This window comes from Geotrypetes seraphini, chromosome 6 (assembly GCF_902459505.1).
Source record: "Geotrypetes seraphini chromosome 6, aGeoSer1.1, whole genome shotgun sequence".
NCBI lineage: Eukaryota > Metazoa > Chordata > Amphibia > Gymnophiona > Dermophiidae > Geotrypetes > Geotrypetes seraphini.
In genome coordinates, this window is record NC_047089.1 from 44924079 (window position 1) to 44935836 (window position 11758).

The following is an 11758-nucleotide window of genomic DNA, read 5'->3' on the forward strand; positions in this document are numbered from 1 at the left end:
TGTGGAGTGTAGGTGTCACCCATACATCTTTACACAGTAAATGCTGGAACCTACTGCAATGTATAAACGAAAAGGACTAGGTTGGTGTATTTCAATGTAGGAATCTTAACCGAAAAACCTCAGCCCCACCACTCCACCGCTATAATAGTTTCTAAAGCGGGAGATTTCTGTGGTGCCTCATCATAGGTAATTCGTTGTTCACTGCTGTGATTATATTCTTATAAATGTTTTTTGTTTCTTTTTTTCTTTTTATACAATGAATGAAATGGTATAAAAGTGTATAAGAGTGTATACTTAACTTTTATACACAGCTGGACCTGGGAGTCTGACCCGACATGTTTTGCACATTCCGTGCTGTCTCAAGGGTCTCCCTGTATAAAAGTAAAACCAGAATACTTAGGGCAGCTGTAATTAGACTTTTCTCAACACCAAACCACCCCCCCAAAAACCATATAAATCACTATGTGAATCTCTTTTCTCTAACTCACCGAGGTCGCCGTAGTCATCTGACTCGCAAGTACAAAGTCTGTGAAAGATGGCGCCGGCGTCCTCGATCCACGTTTAAATACATAAATTAACATAACCACTCCCCCCACCAACTGCAAGGCATTGACAGAGCTGCTTATAAATGAGCTTTTAACTTACAAGGTTATACTGTAAAATACCTTATTAAGAATAGAGGAATGTTTTCAGAAGACAAGCGGTAGTGAGCTAGCATTCCTATTGGCTTTAAAACTATTTCCCTGTAACTTCACCAAGTGTCCATCATCTCTGTAATGTTTGATGAAGTAAAAACTAGATTCAATCTATACCACTCAGGATTTTGTAGACTTCAATCATATCTCCTCTCAGCCGCCTCTTTTCTAAGCTGAATAGCCGTAACCTTTTTAATATTTCCTGAAACGAGTGGAGCTCTATCCCTTTATCATCTTAGTTGCTCTCTCTTCTTTGAATCTTTTCTAATTCCACTATATCTTTTATGAGATATGGCAACCAGAATTGAATGCATTACTCATTGTAAGGTCACACAATGGAGTGATACAGAGGCATTATAATATTCTTAGGGCTAGATTCACTAAGCTGCCCGATCGTGACCGATCTGTGTCCGATCCGGGCAGGGCCGATCGATCGATTCAGGAGGCACGCCCACATCCGCCGACCTGGATCACTAGGTAGCGATCCTGACGCATGCACAGACCATCTACTTTGCCTGTAGATGGTCTGCGCATGTGTTTGCTATCAGGTTTGGGGTTTTTTGTTGTACTTTTTTTACTGGCCCCGACTCGCCTGCTCTCTGCCGCCCTTCCCCACAGTGCAAGCCTGTGGTTTTAACCCGCGGTTTTAAAGCAGGTTAAAAACCATGGTCTCATGCTGCAAGAAAGAGCGGCAGAGAGCAGGTGAGTCGGGGGAGGCAGAGAGAGTCAGGGCAGGCGGAGAGCAGGTCGCAGCAGAGAGCAGGAGAGTCGGGGGAGGCAGAGAGAGTTAGGGCAGGCAGTACTCCGAGTGGAGCCTCACCAAAGACAGAAAAAAAATAGCACCTTTCTATGCATGAACAAGGCAGAGAGCAGAGAAGCCTGATCGAGGCAGAGAGCAGGGACTGGTCCTCACCAGTCGCTTGTTCTTGATCAGCTAGCCAGTCAGTGTGTCAGGAAAAAAGTGTAGTGAATCGCATCCTTCCTGCTTTGCATGCCAATTCCCCTCATTTGCATGCACGGATTGGGATCGGATCGCTATACAGGTTAGTGAATTAGGTCGGAGGGAAATCGGGTCGCAAAGGGCTCGCAAACCGATCAGTACATGATCGGTTCGCTTAGTGAATCTAGCCCTTAGTCTTATTTATTATCCCTTTTCTAATAATTCTTCCTAGCATCTTGCTTGCTTTTCTGGCTACTGCCACACATTGGGCGGAAGGTTTCAGCATATTATCTATGATGACACCTAGGTTTTTTTTTTCTTTGGCACTGACCCCTAAGGTGGACCTTAGCATCTGGTAACTATGATTTGGGTTATTCTTCCCAATGTGTATCAGTTTGCATTTCTCCACTTCAGGATTTTCCTGCGCATTCGCACAAGAGCCATACATATCGCAAAACTCTTGTGCACGTGTGTCCGAGTTTCAGCCTGCTCCTTGTGATCCTGGGCAAGCCACTTAATCCCCCCCATTGCCCCAGGTACATGAGAAAGATTGTGAGCCCACCAGACCTGAATTAATTCATGTAAACTGCTCTGAGCTCCCTTGGGAGAACAGTATGGAAAACTGAATAAATAAATAAATTCTATACAAGACACTTAGGCCCTCTTTTACTAAGGGGCGCTAACCGATTAGCGCGCGCTAAACGCTAACATGTGCACGTTAGTCTAAACGCATTAGCATTTAGCGCGCACTAATTCGATTAGTTGTATCGGGCGATGGCGCGCCCGCATCTGGAGTACTGCGTCCAATATTGGTCGCCATACCTTAAGAAGGACTCAGCGATACTCGAGAGGGTCCAGAAAAGAGCGACGTGATTGATAAAAGGTATGAGAGATTAGAGAAACTGGGGCCCTTTTCCCTGGAAAAGCAGAAACTTAGAGGGGACATGATAGAGACTTACAAGATCATGAAAGGCATAGAGAAAGTGGAGAGGGACAGATTCTTCAAACTTTCGATATATACAAGAACGAGAGGGCATTCGGAAAAATTAAAAGGGGACAGATTCAGAACCAATGCTAGGAAGTTCTTCTTCACCCAAAGGGTGGTGGACATCTGGAATGCGCTTCCAGAGTGTCATAGGACAGAGTACGGTATTGGGGTTCAAGAAGCGATTAATTTCCTGAAGGAAAAGGGGATAGAAGGGTATAGACAGAGGATCACCTGATGGGCTGCCACGTGAGCGGACTGCTGGGTGTGATGGACCTCTGGTCTGACCCAGTGGAGGCACTGCTTATGTTCTTATGTTAAGCATTTCTTTAGGGCTTCAGACATGCCAATCATTGTTCGCTGATACTCTCGCGATACAACCAGAATTTTTGATATTTGGCTATGGCTGTGGCTTCTTCATTTGCCCATTAATTTTTGTATTTGTTTATTTTAAATATAAAAAATATTTAAAATATTTAAAAAAAATATTTAAAATAAAAAAAATATATAAAAAAAATATTTAAAATAAACAAATACAAAAATTAATGGGCAAATGAAGAAGCCACAGCCATAGCCAAATATCAAAAATTCTGGTTGTATCGCGAGAGTATCAGCGAACAACGATTGGCATGTCTGAAGCCCTAAAGAAATGCTTTATACATTGGTCAGTTAGACAGAAAACACTTTAGAATTAGACTAATGTGAAGGAGGTGACTCGATATTTACTTATATGTTCTTATGTTAGCACGTGCTAATCGGTTCGCACACCTTAGTAAAAGAGGGGGTTAAAATTAGGCATCTAGAGCAGCATACCTAGCCAATCTAGGTGCCTAACTTAATTATTTAAAATGCTTAATCGGCGCTGATAACAAGCTTAATTGGCTCAATTGTCTTAGTTTAAAATGAATTGCTTTCTAGGCTCCTAACTCGGTAGGTGCCTACCACTTTTACCTAGCCACCTAGTTCAAGGCGCCTACTAGAAAGAGGACGTGGTTAAGGGCAGATCATGGGTGTGTTTTGTAGATGCCTAAATTGAACTTAAGTGTTGGTATTTAGGCCAAGAAAACTCTGGCATAAATAGGAGGCACCTGCCCAATTTAGGTGGTGTTAGGAGTGTTTCTATCAATGGCGCTTAACTCCTGTACACCTCATTCCTCGGCACCTATGCTTTAGGCAACGTTTATAGCATCGGAGCCTTAAAGCGCATTTTTTTTTCCAGCGCACAAATTTGGGCGCCATTTACCGAATCTAGTCCTATCGGTATAGCTGTGCAATTTGGGTTAGGGCAGCAAAAAGGCCATCCTAACTTAAACCGCTGAGCTGCGCGGATAGCAGCTGAATATCACTGCTATCTGTGGAGCTAGCGACAATCATGAGCCGCCCCAAGGGCTTTGCAAGCGGTGCAACAGAATAAGTTGCAAGGGAGGTGGGGGATCAAAAATCACTTGCTCTCCCTTCTCTCTCCTGCCACTGCACAGTGACTAAACTTAGCATGCCAATGTAATTTCGAAAGTTCTCTGTAATGTTGCTGTCTGTATACAGTCTCTTCCCTTAGAACTGTTTGTGGTATGGTGGTATATAAAAATAAAGTTGCTATTATTATTATTAAAAACATGCACAAGATTCACAGTACATGTACTTATAGGTGTAGAGATAAAGGATTACGCTGGGGAGAGCAACACATACAGGAAGCAGTGGTATAGCCAGACAGCCAATTTTGGGCAGACCTGAGCCCAAAGTATGCAGATCTCTCGCTCCCCCCACCCCCACCTTGCAGTAGCCTCTCTCTTTTCCTCCCTTCCCTTCCCACCCCTCCCCCAGCCCTTGCAGCAGCCTCTCGCTTTCCCTCGCTTTCCAACTCCCCCCTCCAGCCCTCTAGAAGCCTCTTTCCTTCTCTCTCTCCATTCCCAACTCCACCCAGCCCTCAGATCAGCCTCTCTATTTCCCTTACTTCTGAACTCCCTCCCCACCCCCAGTCTGTACAGCAGCTTCTCTCTTTCCCTGCCTTCCCAACAATCCCCCCACCCCCCTCCCAGCTCATGTAGCATTTGTGTCTTTTCAGGTCATGAGCAAGGGTTCCAACATGCTGCCAGCAGCTGACCCGGAAGTCTTCCCTCTGATGCAAAACACAAATGTGTCAGAGGGAAGGATTCCAGATTAGCTGCTGGGAGTGAGTAGAAACCACTCCTGGCAGCCTATACCTGCTGGGTGGACGAGCCTGAGCCCAAATTGGGCAGGCTAGGCTCACCCAGGCCTGCCCCATCACTATGCCCCTGGCAGGAAGGGTCAGATTTCTTTCTACTGGTGGGATCACTTGCCTTTTTTCATCTTAGGCATGCCTCTCTAAAAGCACTAATAGGAATCAGTGCCTTGGCAGTGAGGTGCTCATGAGTTAGAGAAGGGATTTAAAGGTGTGTGACTGACTATGTGGGAGAGAAAGCATACAAATGATTGTGACACACTCCTAATGAGTCAGACTTGGCATCTCCGTATCAGACATCTATCTCAGGGCCAAGTGTCACAGCTAAAAGGATTAGTGACTCAGAATGGTTAAAGCAACTAGCTAAAATAATGTAGATCTTAATTCATTTCTCTCCAGCTCTCTGAGTCTGTTCTCAACAATCACAAACTCTGTAGTATGTCCCTTACAACAGGGGTGTCAAACAGGGCCTGCAGGCCATTTCTAGCCCTTTGTTGTGTTTCTGGTTCCACTTCCTGCCCCAGTCTTACCCTGAACATTCAGGCAATGATAGAGCCTGGCAGGCACTGCTCTTCCTTCTCAGTGGAGTGGCTGAGTGAGCACTCTTTCTCCATGGACAAGCAGGATGAGTCAGCAACCCTTGGTGATGTCATCCCACTTGCCCAAAGCGGATTTGCTCTCCCAGAGCTCAGAGGAAGGCTTTGGTAGCCCCCTCTGAGCATGTGCTAGCTCCCCTTTATAGGCCCATGCTGCAACCTCGTGCTTCAGTTTTTACCATCCGCTGCCCAGCGGACAGTACATGCTCTCCGTTCTACAACGCCAAGATGAAAAAAGACCAGAAAAAGAGCTCTACAACCAACAAGCCAGGTTTCAAGAGAGAAAATGAGCACAACAGACGCCCACGCCATCTGTGTCCGGTGTCTGGGAGAAGCCCACCTTATGACTGCCTGCTCACTATGCCTGCAGATGTCACCAAGGGCTCGCAAACACAGGCTGCACACCCTGCGGGACCTCAGGGAGGACTGTCCTACGGCACAAGAAATTAAGAAGCACCCAACACACCAAGAGGAGGCGTAGGTTTCTCCTCACCCACCTCCTTCGGACATCCCAGGCCACCCACACTGCTCCAAATGGAGATTGAGGCCTGCCTTGCCACCACTACAGTAATGCAGAAGACGATCGCCCCTCCCCCCCCCCCGACCAAAGCAACAGCAGCAGCTCTCCTCCAAAAGCAGGCGTCTTCAGCTCCCCAACTGCTCCTGCGTTTGCAGATCGAGTCAGCATCCTCCCCGCAGCAACTACGGGAGTCGGGGCCGACATCGCGGTGGCCCTTTTCGGTGGAGTGGCTGAGTAAGCACCCTGTGAGAGAAGCCCAGTGGCGTACCTAGCATATGTGACACCCGGGGCCCATCATTTTTTGACACACACCCCCATCTATAAGAAAAACATGATTTTTAGTAACAAGCCACACGTCACACATGAGTACCTAGGAAAAGGCAGCATCTTACATATGCAGTGGCCATCAACCTGAAGAGCCACATCTTTAGAGGAAGTTCGGAGCAGATTTAGTTGTTGACACTATGGACAAGTTTCCAATTTTATTGTAAATTTGATAAATCACTTCTCAAAATACTAAGTGTATTACAGCAATAAAATAGGGATAAGAACAGAGATAAAAACAGAATTAAAAATAACAATACATTGGATCATCTACTTTATTATTGTCCCTGTATTAAGTTATTTTGGAATTCAATTTGGACTCAAGTAAATTCTCTATTGGAAAACTATGTTGTGCTTTCCTATGATACTGTTTTATTTGGAATGGTTATGAGAAAAAAGAGTCAAATATCATCACACAACAATAAACTTTTATTAATTATGACAGGGGTTGCCATTCAGCATATTACCAATAACTGGAAAAATTACAATAATCTTAATTACACATTCTGGTGGAATTCGTTATGTCATATTTTTAAGATGGAAAGAGCAATAGCGTTGCAAAAAGGGAATTATAATAACTTCGTAAAGATTTGGGGGCCATTGGAAAAGTATTGTAATGAATAGGCATCATTTTTTCTTCCTTTTTTAGATTTATTATATGCACACTCAGGGGGGAGGGAGGATTTAGGGAGGAAATTTTTATAACTATGTTTATAATAATAGTATAATATATTTTATATAGAATAACTGATGAGGGTGGGTGGGGTTTTATCATTAATAGTCATTAGATTTTATTTATTAGATTTTAAAGTGCTATATTGGAATCAATTTATGATATATTTATGTGCACTTGTTTGATTTTAAAATGAATAAAGAATTAAAAAAAAAAATAACAATATTAAACAGACGAAATATACTCAGATGAACAAGACACAAAATAAATGTAATAAGAACAAAAGGATAGGGGGGAGAACTACAATAAATACAGAAAAGAAAACATATATGGTAAAAAACAAAAGGACTAAGGGGTTCAATAAGAAAAGAATAGTAGCATAATTAGCCAAAAGCATCAATGAATAAGAAGAGCAGAACCTCTGGTTCATTAGGAGTATATTTATTAAAATATCCAACATGGTTATTTCACCCTTAGGCTGCACCAGAGATAAAAGATTACACTAAATTAAAAACATTTGGAAGCCCATTTACTAAAGGGCCCTAAGCCCTTAATGCACAGTTATCACAGGCTAACAGGCTGCTGCAGAAACATATTTAAGTGGTTTTGTATCTTTCAAGTTTGTGTGTGCTGATCTGCATATTACTAATTGTTTAAAAATAGTTTTGGAAAGGGCGTTTTGGAGGGGCGTGCCATGGCAGAGAGCCCATGTTATCCAGCATGTGCTAACTGGATAATGTAAACACGGGAGCATGTATTTATATCAGCTCTGTGGCCAGCATACATGTTTGCCTACAACCACAGACATGCAGAGTGTTGTATAAAGGAAAGTTGTGAGCATCAAAATGGAAGATGAGATTTAATTTGAGCAGGTGCAAAGCGATGCCTGTGGGAAAGAGGAATCCAAAGTATAGCTACGTGATGCAGGGTTGCACATTAGGGGTCACCACCCAGGAAAAGGAACTAGGGCCCCAATGCACAAAAGGTTAAAGCACTCTTACTGGCATGGAAAACCTCCTCCCGATGTTCAAAAGGGCTCTCGGTGGCTGCTGCCAATCCTCGTAGCAGTCACCGAGAACCCGGTGCAAATGCATGCAAGGAGCTCAGTGGTATTTAAATAAGCTCTCCTCGCGATGCACAAAAGGGAACATTTTCCCTTTGCTCATCACTATTTTTCCAGCAGCTCTGGAGCTACCGGGAGCTGCTGTGTGTGTGTTGTGCATGAGCACAACACAGACACAAACGCATTAAATTTAAAAAAAAAAGGCCGCATCCCAGCTTTCCCTGCCAGCCAATCAGCTCAGCTGGCAGGACTCTCCAAAGCCGCCAATTGGGGCTTCCTGTGCCGGCTCAGTTGTAGAATAAGGGCAGTGGCAAAAGCAACTTCATTAGCTAACATGTTACTAGTGGGCATTAATGACGGGAAGGGGTAAAATGCGGACCTCGCGGATCTAAAACCGCACATCCTTAAAAAATCTGAGGTCCGTGCCACTTGTAGTTAGTGTCTGGCTCTGACAGACCTCGATGACAATTTAGCGCTGACGGATCCATCTCAGCCTAGGGAGGGAAAAGTATTATGATCCGTCAGCGCTAAAATGTCATCGAGGTCCGTCAGAGCCAGAGACTAAAAGTGGCGCGGACCTCAGATTTTAGGAAACTGGTTTAAAGAATTCATTTTAGAGCCGTTCCAGCACTAGTCTCTGCTCTGACAGACCTCAATGACATTTTAGCGCTGCCGGATCCTAATACTTTTCCCTCCGTATGCTGAGAAGGATCCCTCAGTGCTAAAATGTCATAGAGGTCTGTCAGAGACAGAAACTACAAGTGACGCGGACCTCAGATTTTTAAGGACGTGCGGTTTTAGATCCGCGAGGTCCGTCAGGCCCGTGAGGTCCGCATTTTACCCCTTCCCATTAATGACCAATTGGCATTAATTTGCACTACTTAGCAGTAGATAGCAGTATATCTATCTGCCCCTAGTCAGTATTCAATACACTGAGCGAGCAAATTCCAGCGTGCACCACTGCAAGTGAAGACTTTTTTTTATTTTAATACGTTTTTATTATCTTGATTGAATCTTTATGCTGTTGTTCTAGTTTTTATATTTGATTACTGAGGATAGCTTTGAAAGAAACTTTATGGTTTCCATGGTCCTTGTTCAAATGTTTCATCTGTTATCTTCTTAGAACCCAAATAACATAGTGACGGAATATAAGAACATAAGAAGAACATAAGAAGTTGCCCCCGCTGAGTCAGACCAGAGGTCCATCATGCTCAGCGGTCCGCTCCCGCGGCGGCCCATCAGGCCTAGTGCCTGAACAGTAGTCCCTGATTAATTTTGTAACTTACCTCTAATCCCATCCCTATAATCTACCTCTACTCTTATCTGTACCCCTCAATCCCTTTGTCTTCGAAGTACCTATCCAAAGCTTCTTTGAACCCCTGTAGCGTGCTCCTGCTTATCACATCCTCCGGTAGCGTTCCATGTAACTACCACCCTCTGTGTGAAAAAGAACTTCCTGGCGTTTGTTCTAAACCTCTCCCCTTTCAATTTCTCTGAGTGCCCCCTTGTACTTGTTGATCCCCTTAATAAGAATTAAGGTAAGATGTGGGAGGGGCATGGGCAGGTCAGGAGCAGTGGCTTAGTAAGTGGGGTGGGGGGGCAGTCCGCCCCGGGCGAGGTCTTCCTCGGGGCGCTCGCACCCCTCTTGCTCTCCACCCTCTTGCTACACATGCACCCCTTCCCTTCCGCCCCCCCCGGTACCTTATTATCTTCGGCGCAATCAGCCTCAGTTGCCACTCGCGTCGGCTTCAGCGCTCTCTGACATTACTTCCAGAAGAACTGCCATACAAATGAAACAGCAATCATCATCAATAATTTGGCAAATCAGAATACAAAGGGAACCTGCCCTAAACTAAACTAAACCTTAAGTTTATATACCGCTTCATCTCCACGGATGTGGAGCTTGGTACGGTTTACAAGAACTTAAAATATAGGAAGAGAAGGGAAAAAAAGGTTTACATGAACTTATATATAGAAGAGATGAGTAAGGGGGGATAGAATTACAATTTAGTGAAAAGCCAGGTTTTCAGTTGCTTGCGGAATAATTGGAGGGAGCCCAGGTTCCGCAGCGGGGTAGTAAGGTCGTTCCAAAGACCTGTGATTCTGAAGAGAAGGGATTTTCCCAGTTTGCCTGCATAGCGAATACCGTGTAGAGAGGGGAAGGATAGTTTATACCTTTGGGCAGGTCTGATAGAGTCAGGACTCGAGGAGTTATAAGATAGTGGGATTAAGGGAGGAAGGATGCCATGAATGATCTTAAAAGCCAGGCAGGAGCATTTGAAATGGATTCTGGAAATCACTGGGAGCCAGTGAAGTTTGGCTAGGAGTGGGGAGACATGGTCAGACTTGCGTTTTGCCCTCACCCCTTCAGTTTTATTACCCTCCCAATTAAAGATATATATATTTTTTTAAACCCTGTAGAGAACACACCGAACCCTCTGAGCTCCTTCAGTATGGTGGCATATATCTCATCAAGTCCAAGGGCTTTGTCCACTTTCAGTTTTTCAAGTTGATCAACGAACAATTTCTTCTGTGAATGGTGTGGCATCTACACCAGCCCCATAAGTATTTTTGTCCATCATTTGTGGACCTTCTCCAGGTGTTTCTTCCATGAGCACTGAATGAGCATTTAGATATGTTTGAGGCTATGGGGGCAGCATAGTCTGTGGTAGATCTAGAAAAGCTAGGCCTCTATGAAAATGATCAGTGTTTCACTTAAAGAGGTTCAGTCAAAAATTGCAGCAAGCTGATAGTTCTGGAAGAGGGCCCATGAGAAAAGCCTCTTACTCCTTCTAGCCTGAGTAGCTAGGTGGGTCTAATGTGGGAAGGTCCAAGTCACCTGTGGTTACCCACTTGGTATTTATTGAAATGCATTAAAACAGTACATTAGATTCTGGCACAAATATAAGGATTTACTACAGATATACAGTATGTAACTATGCTCGTAACTGTATATGAGAGCCATGTGGGTAAGACCAGATAGGAGAGTGGGAGCCCTTTTGAAGTGCCTTGGATTCCCCACAGCTGTCATCCATTGCCAATTCATTTTATTGAACACTTTTAGTGCTAAGGGCCTTTCTTGTCTGTAAATGTCATTACAAGCATACTTTTCATTCTTTTGATACAGCTCAGCTCAAATGTTCTCTTGCATTCTGTTATGCTTCTGAGCCAGCCACAGTCAGTCACCCTTACAGAAAAGACATGGGAGAGGGGATTGGTAAGAGAAGAAAAACAGACAGACATATTAATCTTTCCTTATAACACATTGTAGGAGAGTAACATTGTAAGAAGAGACAATAAGGGAATGAGAAACGTTTGGCCAACAAAGGAGAGTGATGACTTCAGCCTTTCCAATGACATTGACTCTCCCCTTACGAGTCATAAATCAAGGAACTTTGCCTTTCTGCTGGTAACAAAAGCTTTTATTCTTCTCATCCAGCACCATTTACTTTTAAATGAGGCAATTTTTTTATTAGCATGCCATGCTTAAGTAGGAGAATCATTTTTTCATTTGTTAATACCAAATACATCTCACCTGTAACGAGTCAGAGGTCACCGGACAAAATTAACCAGACAAATGAGAATCCGAGCTGTTCAGTTTCCCAGATTCAGGAGAGAGATATGGGGCTAGTCCTGGATATCTACTACATTTCTTTGAAGGGGAGAATAAACATGTGGGTAAAGGTAAGCCGGTCGATATTGTGTATATGGATTTCCAAAAGGCATTTGACAAAGTACCTCCTGAAAGAAATTAGATAGTGC